The sequence below is a fragment of the Sciurus vulgaris genome (assembly GCF_902686455.1).
Source record: "Sciurus vulgaris genome assembly, chromosome: 3".
NCBI lineage: Eukaryota > Metazoa > Chordata > Mammalia > Rodentia > Sciuridae > Sciurus > Sciurus vulgaris.
Window position 1 is genome coordinate 152,989,192 of NC_136463.1, and position 19,421 is coordinate 153,008,612.

Here is a 19,421-nt window from a genome sequence, read left to right on the forward strand (position 1 = left end):
GTTGGCTTAGTTCCCACTTTCTTCATCCCGTTCAGCTCAACATGTAACACACTGAGCATCTGTCGTGAAATCGAAAGTCATTCTACAGTGCATGGAGTGGACTCAAGGGTGTGGAGCAGGGCCTCTTTTGTGCCACCTGAGTCTTCTGGACTACTCCAGAGTCCCAGATCCTTCTCTCCTGAACTTCTGTAGCACTTCACATCTAGAACAGTAGAGTCCAGAGTGGAGTGCTTAAAATAAGTCACTGGGCTGCAGGAAGAATGTACGAGAACTTATGCCTATATTTCTTTCATGTCTTTTCAAATTCCTATTTGCATTTCTATAAAGTATGTGATATATTAATACAGAAGTACATTTGAGATTTACAAGTAAATAGCATATATACAGTTAGTCCTCTGTGTCTGTACTACATCCATAGATTTAACCATCTGTGGATCAAAATATTCAGAAAAAATCCTGTACTGGACATGTATAGACTTTTTTCTCTGTTCATTGTTCCCCAAAACAATACAGTACAGCAATTGTTTACATACTATTTACATTGTGTTGTAAATAATCTAGAGATGATTTAAGACATCAGGAGGACATGTATAGGTCACACACAAATACTGTACCATTTTATATGAGGGACTTGAGCATGTGTGGATTTTGATATCCAAGAGAATATACCAGAACCAATAATCCACTGATACTGAGAGATAGTGTGTGTGTGTGTGCATAATCCATGTGCAAGCACTATAATTAATGGAGTAAATGATCAAAAATATATAGACCCTCAAATTCAGAACAATTTCATTGGACTTTCAGGAGGTCAGCAAACTGAACTGCCAAAGTCCATTGATTCTCTCATTCAAAAACTGGGCTGGGGATATAGCTCAGTTGGTAGAGTGCTTGCCTTGCAAGCACAAGAACCTGGGTTCAATTCCCAGCACTGAAAAAAAAAAAAAAAAAGTTTACTAATCCCCTACCCAGCAGTGGTAAGAGATAGAGAAGTCTGGCAAAAGGAGATCAAAATGTCATCTTTATTTCTGTTAGAAGCTTGCTGGAAGATATGGCTTTATATCTGGGCAAGGATGGTTTGTAATACTTTGCCCCAGCATTTGGCAGACCCAGTTACTGGCAAAGGGGACATTACCCCCCTTTTCCTACTTCTCTTTTCCCCAGCCAAGTGCAGAACCTGCACCCAAAGCTACTGCAAGTCCAAAAGCAGGTGAAGCAGAAGGATCATAACAATGAAGATGAGATCCTGTGGAACCTGCCTGTTATCCTTTCAGGTGCACCCATGAAAGAAGTCACTCCTCCCTGGGGGAGGGGGAACAGGTGGTAGGGGCTCAGCAGTGTCCCAGTAATGTGGGTTCCCTCCTAATAATAAGCCACTAGTGTTTTGAGTTTTATCATCTCCTAGTAAGTTGTTCTGTTGTTTCAAATGTATCTTCCTAGGAAGAGCACCCTTTTTCTTTTCCCAGAAAGAACTATCAAAGCACATAAAACAAGTTGACAGACAGGATTAGAATTGTGTACAGTGAAGACATATCTGTACTGAGATCTGAGGCTCGCTGCCATTTGATGACCCTTCTGATGGATCTGGTTGGTTCATCATCCAACTTCCCAGTGCTATGATAGAACTGATCTGGGGTGTGTGTATATGTGTGCATACACTCCTGCCTTCCTGTCTGCTGAACTGACTTTGAGTTAAAACAAACAAACAAAAAATGGCATAGCTAGTAATTGCATCTGGATTCCTCATGAAACTCCTTACCTACCGCCACCCCTGTTCCCTGCCACACCTAGGGGCGCATGCACACACACACACACACACACACACACACACACACACACACACACACACTGTTATCACCACACTTTGCAGAGTGTTGCAAGCATAGGATGGAAGATGTGATCATATGAAACATCAACTTCTAAGTGCAAACTGAATGGAGAGAGAGAGAGGAAGGAGGAGGAGAGAAGCGCATCATGGACCAAAAAGCACTGGTCCCTGGATGAAGGACTTCCTCGAGGCTATCTGCCCTCCTGCCTGCCCTCACTGGGCAGAACTCTAACATTCTGGGAAATTAAACTCTATTCACTTTTTATCTCTTTATAGAGAAAGATTCAGTAACTAAGATGACTAACCATAGGCTCAGGGAACACTTTTCTCCAAATTCTGAATGCTTGCTTTCTTCCCATTCTGTTGTGGAAGGGGCTGTTCATCCCCATCCTTTGTCTGAACAGTGATATTAAGTTGGCTACTGGATTCATGATGGAATAAGCCAGTCCTATGCCACAACATACCTATTGTGTATACACTTTTTTTTAACCCCCCTCCAATTTTCCACATCCCACTTTAGTTATAGAAACTAAATTTAAAAATCACTTGAGGCTTTCTAGGTCCTTCCATGTATTTATCCCAGATATTCAGCTTTTAAAAAGACTAATGTTAATTCAGAATCAGTTCTTTACCTGTACATTTCTTCAGGGTATTAGGACATTTTTACATAGATCTTGAGGATACCGAAACCTTAATCAATGATATGCATGCTGGAAATTTCATGGAAGTTAGTGTGGGAATTTGGGTGATTAAATATTAGGGTACCAATTTGACTGCTATTATAGAATGCAAACAGCAGCAGCTTAAAACTGTAAAATCAGTTTCTCTGTCATGTAAGCATCTAAGCACACAGTCTGATGGGGACCAGACTCCTGCCTTGTCACTCTGCCTCCCTCACTTTATGGCTTCCATTTCAAAATCTTGTTTCATATCACCACAAGAGGAAACTGAAGGAAGTGGGATGCACACACCTTCCTTTCATAGGTACCCAAAGTCATGCAGATCACTTCCATTCACATCCATTGGCCAGAATTTAGCTGTATGGACATGCCAAATTGCAGGGAGACTGGAAACCATGGCCTTGAGCTTGGTGATCATGTGCCTGGGTGGGAGGGATGAGTGGATTTTGGGGACAACAGTTCAATCTGCCTCCAGGTTTGTAGAGCTAGCCCAAAAAGCATATTTTAACCCTGAGTTCAGCCAGGGAACTAGTAAGCAAAGTAGAAAATGCCTCAGGATATAGAGGAGAAGAAATCCTGCTCTGCAGTGGTCGCTTGGCATTGCAGCCTCGTGCATCTCAGGCCTCCAGTTCTGTAATAAGATGTACATCTCTCTGCTAAAGAAGTTGAAGCCTAGCTCCCAAGGATACCATTGCTACTGCATGCTTGAATTAAAATAGTTTTCTAGGTGAAATTTTCAGGCTTAATAGATACCAGAGAACAGACGTCATTGTCATTGTCATTTTAGGTCACAGAAGCCTTGCTGCAACCTCCATCCACACCCTCCTCTTAGTCTAAGTTATTGCTATACTTCTATGAAAGGAGCAGTAATGTAGATAGATTGGAGGCCTGTAATGATAAATATTAAGCTTGAAATGCAAGTGAATGAATCTTAATCTTTTCTAATTGTACTGCTACTGCCATCCTTTTGTAAAATCTCCATTCCTTTAAGAATGTCTGCTCTAGGAAAATGGCCATAAAAAGATGTCCTGCTGATTACAGTGCTACACATACCCCATCTGGGACTTGCATTTGTTTACTTGATTAGCCAAGCGCTTTTTCCTGTTAGTGTCCACATTCATCTTTTTCAATTATAACCCTGGTTTTCATCTCAACCTGACAATTCCAACCTGGATTTTGACAGTCACACTGATTTTTATCTATTTAAATTGCTAGAAGCAAAATCTGATTTTTGCCCCTCACTTTGATTATTGGGAAAAGTAATAAAAACCAAGGTGGAATTAGATCATGGACATCTATTATTTTAGCCAGGAACAAAAAATAAATAAATATAGCTCTATCTAAGTAGTGGATTAATTTATGAGTATGGGGGATATTAAAAATTATGTCAAAAATATGTTTCTCCGCTGATTGTTTGTTATACAAATGTTAACAATTTGTCTGTCATAGCAAAAACTGTAATAATGACAACTCTTACTGCCTGAGTGGTCAGTATGTATCTTCCCTGCACCAGTCTCTGTGGTCTTAACACCCTGCTCAGTCCCACTGAAACTATGTGACTGGTACCCAGCAGAGTAAGGATGGTGGGGTGGCTTAATGGAAGACAAACAATAGGTGCTCACTTCAGTATCATGATTCCCATTTAGGCTGATCATTCATTCTAAACAGGAATGAAATCGTACCCGCTTCAAGGGGAGTGGAAAAAATCACATACTAAAATCGAGGTCAGAGTCAGAGTGAAATGTAATTAGGAAAGAATAGGCAGAGAGGTGGGGCCTTGCTGGCTTTGAAGATGAAGGAAAGGGGAAAGGAGTTAAAGACTGGGGCCACCTCTAGAACCTGGGAAGCAAGGAAGCAGAGCCTCCTCCAAGGCTTTGAGAAGGATCCATGATGGGCCTTTGACCTACAAAACTGGAAGATAATAAATAAATTTGTGTCATTTTTTTACCAAATTTGTGCTAATTAGCTACAGCAGCACTAGGGAAATAACATGTTCAGTTTCCTCTCCTGTTCAATGGGAAGACTATAGTGATCCATTTCACCAGTTTGTTGTGAGGGCTGAACAGAATGTCCTGGGAGAAGTCTTGGCACAAGGTCATGGTGATGCACCATGGCCTGACCAGCATTCTGCAGGGTCTGCACACTGAGTACTTTCCCATTCAGGCTGCTGGCAAACTTCTGTGTTTAATATCAGTGACAACAGTCAAGCCCTGTGTTGGCCTTGTCACTTTAAAGGGACTTCTTACAGATCTCTCTGAGATTCATCATGAATTGATTTTATATACAACTCTCAGAAGACATTTTTATTCCACTTACTGACCAGTCATGGGAATTTCCTTCTAGTGCCTTCCATGTACCTTCCCCAAAGCAATTCTCCCTCTAGTCTCTTCCACCCTGGTTGGAGAAATGTCTGGAAGCTTGGTGGAGTATATGGAGAGGTTAGGGAGGTAAATTCCAGCAGAGAGGAGAGAAGGGCAATCTGTCAAGCACCCAGGTAAGGATAGGGGAGACATACCTGTGGGCTGCGCTTCCAGAGCCATATATTCCAAGTCAGGGCCTGACTGGGCTGGGAAGAATAAATTTGGTTACTCTTTTCTTTTTTAACTTATGGAAAGTTTGTTTGTTTGAATGTGTGTTTTTGTCTAATGACTCAGAAAAGAAGAATCTTTACAATCTAATATTCATTAACTTGCTCCAGCCAATTAGGTCATTGGAGTTGAGTGGTATAAATGAAGTAAAGGTCACAGGTTCTTCTGTACCTTAGTTGATTTGGATTCATATGGCATTTGCACTGTCCTAGGAAGCAAAACCAACAAAATCACATTCCTATTTCCCTGGTGCTAATCCTATGTAGGTTTCCAAGTTATCTTTTAATTCTTGGAACATCACTTGCAACTTCTAATTCCTGATAAGGTGGGGGTGGGGAATATCCTTACAACAAAACTATGAAATAGAGAGAAAGAAATTATTGTTCCCATCTACAACCATGGATCTAGGGTCTCATAGATGGTGGCAACTGTAAGGTCTGGCTATGACCACAGTGTAACCCTTGCCTGGAGGTGCTTTTGGGGGCCTCTCAGCTGAGACCATGTTTCAAAGCCTGATTTCCAGTCTTCCAAGTCTACCTTGGACTCCGTGAACTCAGAGATGATCAGGGTCTACAGTGAAATACTCAGGCTAACAAAATTTTCATATGGATGATAGATCAAACGGAAACCTTGTTTTTTCTCACAGTATTTCTTTCTTTGTAAGAATTATGTGCTTCCCCTTTTCTTGGCTCACCTGGCTAATTCAGGACCCAACTTATATCTAACATCCACTTGGAATCTTTCCTTGGCGCTCCTATGGTGGTTATTCCCCACTCCCACCCCCAATTCCAGGTGCTTTAATAAAAAGCATTGTGCTTTTTAAAAAAAAAAAGCATTGTGCTTCCCCTGTAGTAGTTTACATTGAATTATGCTCTGTGTATTTGCCCGATAATCCTCACCAGAATCAAAGTTCCTTAAGGCCAGGGTCCATATTTCATTCACTATTTTTAACTAATACTTGGCATAAGTCTATCTATATAGGAAGTGCTCAAGAAAATCTTCTCAAATGAATAAAGAATGGAAAACCTATGTTCAATTTCTGGCCCTGTCACTTTCTTATTGTGTGACTTTTAACAAGTTTCTTATAACAAGGCCCTTATATCCTTAGGGACCTCAGTTAGCTCATTTGTAAAAAAGAAAAACTTTGTTGAGATAATAAGAAATTCTTTTCAAACATAAATGTACTGGGATTTTAATGTAACTCATTAGCCATCCAGGAGCCATAAATCAGCAATCACATCTTGCAGATAAGTTGGGAACATTGCCATACACTTTATTTCTTGAATATGAATTGATTCTTTCACTCCATTCACTTTCATACATTAATGGTCAACAGATTCATACCTCTTTTTGTGTTGGTAATTCCATCCTTGACCTAAGGGTTTATTTCCTACAGGATGCTCTCTTCATTTAGATGGATTGGTGTATCTAAAAGGAGCCTTTTCAGCCTGAGAAAATAATAAATTATGCTTACATTCACTTTTTTGTTCTATGTCCATCTATTTTTACCAGAAGCAGTTAATGAAATCTTTTGCTGTACTGAGAATTTCAAGTGAAGATAAATAAATTATTGTAAGAGAAGCAGCAGTATCAAACAAAATAAATCAGCAAATATTACTGATTTTCCATCAATTTGAGTTGGTAATAGACCTAATACCATATTTTAACTGTTAGAATATTTGATGAGAAAACAAAAGGAAGAAGACTTGCTACTAGCATGCCAGAAGTAGAAGTGTGAATGTCATTTGTAAATAGTTGCAGTAACTCATACATGGAGTCTGCTAAGTTAACCTCATGGTAGAGGAATTCATGTCAAACTAGATTGGATTTGAGACTTATATATTTTGGAGGTTGCTGCATCCTATGTTTCTAAACTTATTACCATAGGAATCAGAATCTTATCAGGTCTCAGGCACTTCTTACTAGTAAGGTAAATACATCTAGCTGTTTCATTACTATATATTACATAATAAACTGAAATGGTAATTCACTAAAAATTTGTATAGGTACACTTTTTCCTAAAATTTTCTGTACATTTTCTGGTGATTACGACTAATTGAAAACTCAAAATTAGACTAAACATTTTTTTAGAAATTATTTCTAAACCTTTCTGCAAAGTCTTTTGATTTTTGTTGTTTGGTTTTTGTTTGTTTGTTTGTTTTTGACATAAGATCTCACTGTGTTGCCCAGGCTGGCCTTGAACTCCTGGACTCAGGTGACAATCTTGCCTCCTGAGTAGCTGGGACTACAAGGCCTGTGCTATCACACCTGGGTACCTCACTGCAAAGTCTTAATATTTTTGAAATGTACTATCTGACAAGATGAAACATTAGTGTTCTAAATAAACTCACAAGGAATAAATTTTAGTCTCTATTTAATTGAATGTTTTCTTTCCCAGTGCAGAATTTCTTTTATCTCTGAACAAAAATTGTATTCAGCCTAGCTAGTAGACTAATTAGCATGAAGTTGGGTTTTCCCCCTCCCTCTCTTCCCATTACTTTCATGCCTTGTTGCTTAGTTAGCAATCCATGCTGATCTCTGACCTGCTGACTCAGCAGAGCGCACTTCCAGGTCAGGTGGCCATGACCTCTGTGGACAGAGCACAGTCTGTTAGCAACACACCAGGAAAACAACAAAGACAAATGGATTTGTTGTTTATCTGCAGACAAGTTATTCTGAGCTCAAATCACAGCCAATAAAAATGATTTGATGACTCAAATACTTGATACACAAACCTTGATGAAAATCTGTATGTTTCTAGAAAAAAGAGCATGTATTTATTTCATACTGTGAACAAATCGTGGTGGCTTTTTTGAAGCCACCTTTTGCATTTGCTCATAGGTTACTTAAATTTCTTTGCAAAAGAAATGTAATGGTTGTATTTACATGTCCCAGGACTGAAAGTAAATTCCAAATTTTATGCTTCATGTATGGCATATAGATATGTAAATTAAAGTCCTAACTCTAAAAGTTACTAGTCATATTGATGATCAACTGAATAACTGAATAATATTATAAATTGGGCTATATTTTTTTAAATATTACTTATTTTTATCATTCAGGTCAATGATTCTTAACTGGTGGGTGATAAGAGATGTAGTTTATAATGTAGTACTTTATTAGCTCTGATATTCAAATTACTATACTTAATTTCATATTTAAAATAACATTATACAAAAGTCTTAAGGAGTTTTCTTTATCAAAACATTGAGAAAGCTGGTTTTAACTCATCTACTCTAAAAAAATAAGTTGATAAATGGCATAATTTGTAACAGATCAGAAACAGAAAGAAAAGGGGTTTTCCACTGGTATAGTGAAGTGGATAGTTCCTGGAACAGGAATCCAGACCTGCTTTGTAGAGGAGGCAGAGGTGTGAGGATCCCAAAACCCCAGAGAGGACACACACTTGATGACATGAGATGGAAGAAGAAAGAAAATGCAAAGCCTGAAATGGTTCCTGGCGCTTAGTAAACATTCCATAAATAGTTTTGAGTGAATAAATGAATTTTGGACCACTCAGCCATATCAAGCATTGGTATAATTTACTTCTGATACAGCATACAAAGATGACACAGGGGTAATAAGTCAGAGTGATGAGAGGCTTAAGCTATTTAGACATCTGCTAGAAGTCTTGTTCATGTTTAAGTGAAAACAAGATCTTGGATACCAATTTGCCTTACTGACATTTTCATCTCTAGGAAAGTAAAGGAAATGAAGGGAACTGCTACTTTGGATCTACTTTTAACCAAGAAGAGATTGGCTGGAGAAACAGAAGTAGAAGGAAACTTTTTCCATTTATTCAATAAATGTATATTGAGACTGGCAGTCATTTTAACTTTCAACTTTTGTGACAACCAAGGAATAGACGTTGGATACAGCCAGATATACTATGCACTTTAGGGGAGAAATTTCAAATATTTCAGAGAAGTACTGCATAAGCCCTAATAGATTTTATGTGAGATATAAGTATGATTATAATATACATTAATATAATCGATATTATGTTACATATAATATACATGTATTATAATATTTGTTACTATAATCAATAAAATGAAATTCTGAGAGCATAATTATGAATATTTTTCCAGAGTACTAAAGATCATACACACACACACACACACACACACACACACACACACACACACACACTACAAGTCTAACATTCCATGATTCTTTGATTAGAATTAAAGGTATGATAATTCTCAAAAGTGAGAAAGAGGGATGGCTGTGACTGCAAAGGGCACACTCAGATTAACTCAAAATGTAGAAGTTCATTTAAAGAAGGATGCAAGGGGAAGCAAATAAATAAGAACAAATATCAGAGAGAGAGAGAGAGAATCCATTAGAAAAATGTCAGGGAGCCTAGAGTCCAGGGTGAGCTGAAGTATGTAAAAAATTCTAAAAACAACAAAAGAGACTTAAAAAGCTGGCAAGGAACAACCCTGCAGAAAACGAAGTTGACAAAATAAGCCAGACGTAGACAACTGGAATGCTTGTGAGGTCCAGTGAGTTGTACTCGTTTTTGATAATGACAGTGTTATAATTTCTGCCAAGACAGGAATGCTATTTCTATTATATTTTTCATTATACTGTTTTGTTTTATGTTTATAAAGAAAAGAATAAGAAAAGGACAAGACCTCTGATGAGAAAACAAAGGACTGTTCATGAATTCTTATTCTTGCCTCCTGATCAAAGATACTGATTTCTTACCTGGTGAGGATAGAACTGAGACCAGCAGTGTCATGTGGGACCCTTGACCATCACAGATGGGGTCTTCTGGACCAGGTTGCTTCCTCAGGCCTCACACACCTGTGACTGATCCACTCTGGTCAGTTATTTTAGGGAATTTCAGAGAGAAATCCCCCAAAATCTGAAGATTGACAAAAAGAGAAAACAAAATCCCAGTAAAATTTTAGAACTTATTCTGAAAACAGAACACTCCGAAAATAAAGTGATAATCATTTGCAGTCAACAATAAGTTAAGCAGGACTAAGTTATTTTCCTGTTCAGTGGCCTAACTGTAATGCAGAATGAAGGAAATGTGGTAGATATGGTGTATATGAATTTCATCAAGGTGGTTTTTACCACATCTCAGGATTTCAATATGCATTTAATGGAGATATAACAACAGAATAGTTAAATGTATTCTCCATTAGGTTTGTATATCCAAACCCAAAGAGTGTGAAAGAATAGGCTGTTGTGATTGCAGAGGGCGACCTGTGTAGACATCTACTTCTGCTTTATTCTAGATCTCTCTTTATAAATCATGTGAATGATGATGTTTGATGAGAAAAATAGAATAAGTGATTTTATTGAACTCTGTCACTTTCTACTATCTGTGTTAACTTATTTAGTCCCCACCACAACTGCATGCAGTTGATACTCTTTTATCCTCACTTTATACAAAAGGAAATTATAGCACAGAGAGTTTAAGTACTTTCCTCAAGGGTCTGCAGTACCTAAGTGGCAGAACTGATTCAAGCCCAAACTGTCTACTTAATAGCATGAGTGACATAAATGATATCCTTCAATTAGTTAATGACCAAAGCAAAATGAACAGTTAATGTAGAAAGTTATAGATTTGGTACCCCAAAGAACCCTAATAGACTTGGAAAATAAGCCATATTAATGAGACAAAATTAATTTGAGCCAAATACAAACTCATGCATGTAAGTTCCCAACAATCATCTGCAAAAAGATTGGGAAAATGAGACTCTGTGATATATTATATGAAGAAGTTTTGGAGAGTTTAATTGACTATAGTGCCATTATCACCAATGTATAGAGTGATGTGATTATCAGTAAAATCAATGTTAGGCTCCAATGAAAAAAGAATGAATCTATAGAAAGAATGAATGACGAATCAGTACACTCTCAAAAATTGAGGACTACAGGTCCAACAAGATGAAATGCCTTAGCCACAGAATAATGTTGGGATTTACAAAGTCCTTTTCAATTCTGTCATATTTTCATCTTATGAATAATTCTGTACTGGAATAGAGAAAGCATACTTAAGATGAGTCTGGGAGTTTGGGAAGCATTGTCAGATTTAAGTATGTCTGAAGGCAGGACTAGAGAATTACACGGGAAGTTACAGGAAGGAGTTGGCTCATTTTAGCCAAGAATTTACCCACAATCCTGTGTACAGGTATCTCTCTCAGGAGGTGTTGAGTTTCCACTGTGGTTGTATTTGTTGAGTATGAGCTGGATGAGTAAGAGCTTGATGAGGATGTTGGTATAGTATAGAAAGAAGTAAGACTTCTTGGTCCCTGATAACCCCAGGATTCCACCAGAATAGAATTCCCAGCCCTGTCTCTGGGAAACCAGCAGTGAGGGATGGATGTTCAGTTAAGGGTTGAAGCTGCACCAACTTGTAAGTCTGTGGCTAAATTGAGACCAGAAGATGCTTCGCATAGGAGATGAATTGAGTTACAAGCCAAATTTTACACAAAAACCTGTTTGACAGAGGTATTTTTGTCTCCTGGTGGCAGTTTCTTTAGATTTTGCTTCAAATAATAAATCACAAGTTGTTTTCTGATAAATCCATATTTTCCAGGCATTTCTGGCCCTGTCTGTGGCCAGGGTTTTTCCATTACCATCTCAGACTTCTAGGCATGAAGAGTCCAGAGGAAATAACTGACTTCTGGGAATATGTCTTGTATGTATCAGTGGAACTTGGTTTCAATTTTCATTTCAAACTTTCACATGATACAGGTCTACAACCGAATGAAAGTACTATGAATGCCTCATGGGTAAAGATGGAGAATATACCATAATACAGGCATCGTTTCCCCTTTTTGAATTCTGGAGTTACAGGGCACTCAGAGGTCACCCACCTTCCTGAGCTATGAGTGACTCTCCTCCCCAACATCTTCACAGAGTGGCCACCCAACCTCTGCCCAAACACATTCTGTGATGAGAGACTCACTAGTGCCCAAGATTGCGTCTCCTGCCCTTTAAAGATAGCAGAGGTATCAGGTGTGGTGGCACCCGCCTGTAATCCTAGCAACTCAGGAAGCTGAGGCAGGAGGATTGCAAGTTTGAGGACAACTTTAGCAACTTATCCGAGACCCTGTCTCAAAAAAAATAAACAGCACTGGGGATATGTGTAGCTCACTGATAAAGCACCACCAGGGTTCAATCCCCAGTACCAAAAACAAGCAAACCAACCCAAATATAACAGGAAGAAAGGGAAGGGAACATTGGATATGGCAAGTTAAGGAAAAGGTGAAAAAAAAATATGGAAAATTGCTTAGGAAAGGGCATTTCACAGAGATTTAGAGAACATGTCAAGCCCTGTGAAAATATTACATTGTTTTTGTTCTTTCCATTAATAAGTTTTCATTAATAATTTCCTTCACCTTTAGCTTTAACTAAAGCTTAAACTAAACTTTCTTTTTTTAAAAAATTTTTTTCTTGGTTGTAGATGAACACAATACCTTTGTTTTATTTATTTATTTTTATATGGTATTGAGTATCAAACCCAATGCCTCACACATGTAGGCAGGTGTGCTACCACTGAGCTACACACCCAACCTCTCTATTCTTTATTTCTTTCTCTCTCTCTCTCTCTCTCTCTCTCTCTCTCTCTTTCTTTATTTTCTTTTCTCCCCTGCCTCTCTCTTTCTGTCTTTCTTTCTACCAGGGAATTGAACCCAGGGGTACTTAACCACTGAGCCATATCCCCAGCCCTATTTATTTATTTTTTTTTTTATTTTGAGACAGGGTAAAGTCTCCCTAGGTTGCTGAGGGTGGCTTTGAATTTGTGATCCTCCTGCCTCAGCCTCCAGAGTTACTGTTATCAAACATTCTTTACATTTATGATTCTACCTCTTGTGAATGCTAAGATGTCTCGATTGTAATGAACCCATTAAATAATTTTAAAACTATTCCTTTTATGTGCATTGGACTAAAACAGTAGCACCAACCTAGTGAATTGAGTACCCACATGGGAGTCACTCCAAGTCACTTCCAGTCCTGATCTTGCTGTTGACCAGCTCTGGGACCTAAGCCTTAACATATAATCCTCAGTTCCCTCATCTGTAAGGCAGAGACAATTCCTACCTTGCAGGAGCAACATGAGCACTCAGGGAAATAGACATAGATGTAATCACCCGGTCGTTTTGTTTGGTTTGTTCGTTTTTGTATCACTAGTCCCTAGGACAGTACCTGACACAGAGCAGGTGCTCAGGTGGATAGAAGAATGAATGAATGAATGAATGTGGTCACTATATGATAGCGACAGCATGGTGGAGCTATCAGACATGAGAGGTGTTTGTGAAGTAAATGGCTGACCTCTCATAGATTTAAAGAAGAAAGCTTTATAATAGCCAAATTTATTTATTTATTTTTCCCATTGTGCAGCATGGCTTTAGGAGTGTTCAAAAACCAACTAATACCATGACCATATGTATCTTTGTAGTCTTTCCTCAGTCCCTACCTCATGTTCTCCATGAGGCATCTAGAGTAGCCTCATTCTATCTAGTTGTGTATTGTTTGAAAGCTTGAAATGAAAGATGAAACCTAGTTAAGTCTGACTGGTAGTCATTCAGATAAAACTGTAGATCAATTTTTGAAGATGTTGTCTATCTCTCATATTTCCTCATATATTTGAGAGGAGCATTTTGTAAAACAAGAATGTGTTTTCAGTACTGGTTGTCACTTCGAGTTTGGTAAGTTACATAATATTAGTTGCTGGTCATCTCACAGCCTGTAAGACCAGGTAAAAATAAAAGCAAATGAAATCTTAAATATAATTTATGAGTTGCTTTCCTGGAGCTAAGTGAAACTCAGCTGTATAGTTTTTAATTTGTTTTGGAGCACTTTAATATTAGTCAGATTGAAGCATATTAAAACTAAAGGGACAAGTCAAGTACCAAAGAAAACCTTGAAATCATTAAAAAAGAACCACCACCAATAACCCAGAGGTCCATTCTGCAGTTAAGCGTTTCAGGGATAATAGAGAAAATGGATACAGTCGTGATTCAGAACCATGTAGCCCAAAATGACAAGATGTAGGAATGAGAACTGGGGTAAGGTGAGAATGAGAAGGAGCTCTCTTATTAACTAACAGCAGAGCAAAGCAAGGATGTTACTTCTTGCTGCATCACAAGCAGGACAAGTGTGTAATGGAAATCATACCATGTAACACCTTCTTTCACCTTCTGAAGTCATCTAATTGCTTACTGCCTAATAATCCTGCCTAATAATCCTATCTCCTAATAGGAGCCAATCTTAAAATTATACTACATTACAGTCAGCTACATACATCACATTAAGTAGAAACACACAGTAGATCCTCAATAAATATTTATTAATTGATGTTTGGCCACTAAGCTAGGAGGTTTTCTTTCTAGCTTCATTTGATACTCACTTGTTTCTGCCAGAGAGGTTTCATTTTGTGCTTCTTCTTCCCTGAAATGCTGTTCCTGTCCACACTGGTACTGCCTCTAGGCAATGCAAAATGGTATCTCCTTTGTGAAGCCTCTCTGATTAAACCCACCTTAAGTAAAGCTGTCTCAGCCCTTCAGAAGTTGAAATAATTTCAGAATGATTTGTTTCATATTGTTACATTCCTGTTTCTCTTTAATTCTGACACCTCCACGCCCTACAATATACATATTCCCCCAATAATAGTCTCAATTCTTAGAGACACATGGACACCCTTGACCTACAACTCTCAGGCTCATGAGGAGCACACTCAAAGGACTTGTTCCATGACTGGATAATGAAATTGTTAGGATGGGTTAAAAGAAAGAAAGGAAACCTTGATTACCTGTCTCTATAAATCTTTCAAGAATGGTATAAGTGGAATCAAGACTGTAAGGGATGGATCTATTTCACCAAACAGGTGACCAAAACCTAATGCATTTACACTTCAAAATTGCTTTAAGGTAGATTGGATGACTAACACAAAGTCTTCCTATGGGAAATAATACATGGTATTATATTTAGTCTAGAGGCATGTACAATATTTGAACTACTCTACAAAAAAGAGTTTTGATTCATTCAGTCTTTAGAAAAATGATTTGGAAGAGATTAAACTACATACTGGTAAGGCTTATAGACCATCATAAGCATCTGGTACTTTCTTAATTTCCCCCAATATGAGTTGAGCCATGGGGCAGGCAATAGCTCTGTGCAAAGTAGAAAAGACAAGGTATGTGCTCTCAGGCCTTTTAGGCTATAAATTATGGGGTAGAAAAGACAGACAATGAGAAAAAAGGGTTTCCGAAGAGCTCATAAAGGGCATATAAGTGTTGGCAACAACAAAAATCCATATCTTGCTGGAGTTACATGAGTAAATAATGGTGAGATTAGTGGTCAAATGTGTCTGGATTGGGTGAAAATGAATTATTTTTGTTTTCTGATATTCCATAGGAAAGGTAAATTTTAGTCTTTTATTTTTATTTATTTATTTTGGACAGAAGTATGAGCTTTGATGGAAAGGAACTGGAAGAACTAACTTGTCACTTGGTTATGTTGTGCACCATGACTGTGTTGACAAGAAATGAAATAAGTGGTGGATGTTGGTAAAGTTACCTGGTTAAAGAGGTGGGATATGTGGGGTCCAGTAATGATGTGGAGGAAAAGGTGCTCATGATTGGACCTCAACTCTGACCAAAAGGCATCACAGGATTGATGGTACAGTGGGGAGGAGGACAGGGCCACCCCCGTTCATGGAAGGGTGTGTGAAGGAATGCAGGCTGCAACAGCATTTGACAATACAGATTCTAATGGTGCTGTTTAAACAGATAACAGTACAAGGTGTTAAAAATTGGAAAATTAATTATTAAAACCTCATTGGGACCAACAGAGGAAGAATAAATGAGAGGACATGCATTCTCCCTCCAGCCATCTCTTCTGAACACTTAGTTTGTCACTGGCATTGTACTCGGTACCTGGGAAAAAGAAAGTCCAAATGGAATTGATCAGAAGCAGTCCTTTTAAGAGGAAGGAATTCTTTTTGTAATTTCATTAACTCTATTAAGGTCTAAAATATTTGAAGTATTTTAAAAGTATCTACTGATTTTCCCATTACAGCATATTATCAGTGACAAATTTCTACTTTTTATTATAGTTAGAAATCCAAAGAAAATTTGATAAGATCATAAATACAACCTCTAGAATTTGAACATATGAGAAAATGATCAAAATGAGCAAAGGTATCCATCTAGATTCAATGACCTGAAATCAGAATGTGTGGAAGAAGATTTAGCAGTCTTTAGATTTCCCTAATTAGCTCTAAGACTTTACTTGAACTTTGCTCTTTCTGCATAGTAAGCGTTTATTGTCTTCTACAGATGATAACCACCTCAGCTGGGGACTTGGTCATAAAGCACCATTCTCATCTGGTAGCCACCTAGCATGTCTGTGGGGAAGAGGTATTGTAGTAGTAGATTTACTTCTGCTTGGGTTTAAGTTTTAAGAGCACAGAAAATAAATGACCTCTGGACACAGACAGAGCTCTGAGCATGCTGCTGCCAGGTCCTCACCTTGGGCTGCCACACCCCCCTCTCTGAAGTTGCCCTGGCCCTCTATCAGAAGGCAGCTCAATGGGAGGAGGGTCGGGTGGAGCCACAGGAGGGCAATTTGTGGTCAGAAGGTCAGGTTTCAAGAGCCAGCTCCATCACTGACTCGGTGCATAAACACGACCTCCTAAGTCTCTACTCTCACCTGTAAAATGAGGACAGTGGGAAAGCTACCACGTAGGCGACAGGGATTCTATTTATATTCCTTTACAGCATTTTTATAGTAGTAGCTGTGTGCCAGGCACTCTTGTAATCACTTTACTGATATGAATACATTGCAGTAACACCCTCTGAGGTAGTTACTATTATTATCCCCATTGTAATGATGAGGAAATGGAGGTAGAGGTCAAGTAACTTGCTCGAATCCCCACACTAGTAAGAGGCAGAGCTGGGACTCAGTCTTGGTAACATGTAATAAGAACCCATGTAGCAGAAAAAAGGCAGTGTTTCCTCTGCGTGCTGGTGACAGAGGCCCTTCAAATGGACATTTCTGCCACAGGGTTGGTGCTGAAAGCTGCCAAGCCGGCTGCCTCTGTGTGAATAGCTAGTGACCTGTAATGGGTGGGATCAGTTGAGGCCTGATCCAAAAAAGATAGAGAGTCTAAGTACATGTAGAACATTTTAATTTTCTAAAAAATCAAACCAGCAAACAAGTAGCATGTATAGGAGAGCTAACAGATGATTCCAGTTGGGCCTAGAACCAGGAACAACAAGTTTCTGCACAAGGAGATTGCTTAAAGTTGCAGTGCCAGGAATGTTTGCTCACTGATTAATATGCCAGCACTGGTGACACCCGGAAAATGAGAAGCCCTTTGCAGACAATCTTACCCAGAAACTGACCTTTGGAGTGAAGACTACAGTCCCAGCTTGTACTGTCTTGCAGTCCCTGGAGCCATCGTGTAAAGGTTGGAAGTTCAGTCTTACAGCTACACCTTCCCTAGGGTAAGAAGAATGAAGAATTGGGCATTCACTAACGTGGGCCTGAGGCAGAATCACTGGGTAGTTTTACAAAGAGGAAGCAATCTGTCTCTGAGGAGGTGAGGTTCTCTGAGCCTCAAGTGGCTGAGGCCACTGGCCCAGGGCTGATTACTCAGCCACACCCAAAATCCTGCCACTGCCCAGGTTTCTGGCTCGATCTGCGTCACTATTGAGATGACTTACTATAAAAGCAAGTTGATAAAGGTATCCAGTTGGGGAACAGAGTTTATCTGCCTGCTGAGGAAGACCGTGGCTGGGGACTGAATTGAGGGCCCTGACCTGGAACATGAGGAAGCCTTCAAAAGTGAGTGGGATTTGCATTTGCTGGGAAGCCTCAGAAAGGACAGTGATGGAGGGCAGAGGCAAGAATGGGGCTAGCTGCCTGAGAGGTCTTTCCTGCCAGATATAGATGTCCAGGGTCTGCCTTCGCTCCCTAGTATTTCCTTCCCACCAATCACCAGTGCTTCCATATGCCATTTTATTGGGCTAGCACCAGTGACATTTCAAGGAAGTAGGAAGAACCTGACTTTCTGTACTACTTTAAGAAAATTTTTCAGTGTTTACTGAGAGAATTCTGACTTCACGAACAAGGATTACCGTGCCTTTATTAGACTAAGGGTTTGAAATGGGAATATACTCAGAAGAGAGAATGGATTCCTGTTTTGGGTGTTTATTCTGTGACAACCAAGCCAGCGTCACAGAGCTAAATGTGTAGGTTAGGTTTGCCAGGTTTAGTTAGGGGTTCTCTTCACCAGCCCAGAATTATATTGCAGAACTACAATTCAGGTTTTCTTTGGAGATGACTATGCAGCATTGTCCTGAAAAAGATGCAAAGTTTTCTAACGTATGGAGCCACACCCCATCAAATAGCAAGCCAGCCCTAACCTTCCTCGTGCCAGGTCTCCTGGACTAGACTTTTCACCTATGCAAACCACAGTCCCAGCATTGCACTGAACCTGAGCTACATCAATTCCAACTCTCTTGTCTTTAGTCCATTCTCTAACTTCCTTCTCCACCTCCATATATTGCTCTTTTCTGTGTTCTTGCCATGATCTCTGTCTCCATGGTTGAACTGTAAGCTCCTTGGGGACCAGGATATCTGGAACCAAGAGACCTGAGTTCAAATCTCAGCTCAGTCTTTAAATAGCTGTGTACCTTGAGTGAATACCTTGCCTCTCTGCTTCATTTCTTTGTCTATAAAATGGAGATGATAACACAAGTTCATACTTCATAGGGCTTTTTTAAGACTAAAATAAGTTAATATGTAGAAAGATATCAAAAATGCTGGAGAAGTGCTGGGTGCACAGTGAAAGTTCAGCAAGGTTCAGCTTTCACCATTACCAGCATTCTCCAGGGAGCCTGGTGCACTGTCAGTGTTGAATGAATATTTGTCAAAGAATAAGGAAAAATATTGCCCTTTCTGTAGGAATTGTCCACAGCTGGTTGGAAAGATGGGGGAAAGGCAAGAAAGAAAAGGAAAAGATGTTATTTATTTTTCAGTATTTGGGGAGTTTGTGACAAGGTCCTTGGTGCTCTGGGGTGTAAAACGCTGCAAAGATCTATTGTCTAAACCCATCTGGGATTTGGGATTTGCTCAGTGAGTGGTGGGATGGGGTATGGAAAGCAAACTCTCCTGTGATCTGCAGGTAGACTGCCTATTATGGCTTGCTTGCAGAGGGCGGAATTCTTCTGAACTTCTCTGCTTCACATAACACCGGCCACTTCACCTTTCTTGAGGCACCTCTGAGGATGGACATATTTTAAAGACTTTGGCTTACATCATCACATCTTAAAAGAACTGAGCATAATTGAA

At 39.2% G+C, this 19,421-nt stretch overlaps 1 protein-coding gene across 5 annotated transcripts in view; it reads left to right on the plus strand.

Annotated features, from left to right (window-relative positions):
• SPATS2L (spermatogenesis associated serine rich 2 like) overlaps positions 1–19,421 on the plus strand; it is a 160,075-nt gene that overhangs the window by 48,248 nt on the left and 92,406 nt on the right. The window contains exon 1 of one of the 5 annotated variants that reach the window (XM_079135532.1): positions 17,347–17,912. The exons of the other annotated variants lie outside the window; for them this stretch is intronic. The gene's annotated coding sequence lies outside the window, so the exon portion shown is untranslated. Of the gene's footprint in view, positions 1–17,346; positions 17,913–19,421 lie in introns of those variants that run through there. 5 annotated transcript variants of the gene reach the window in all.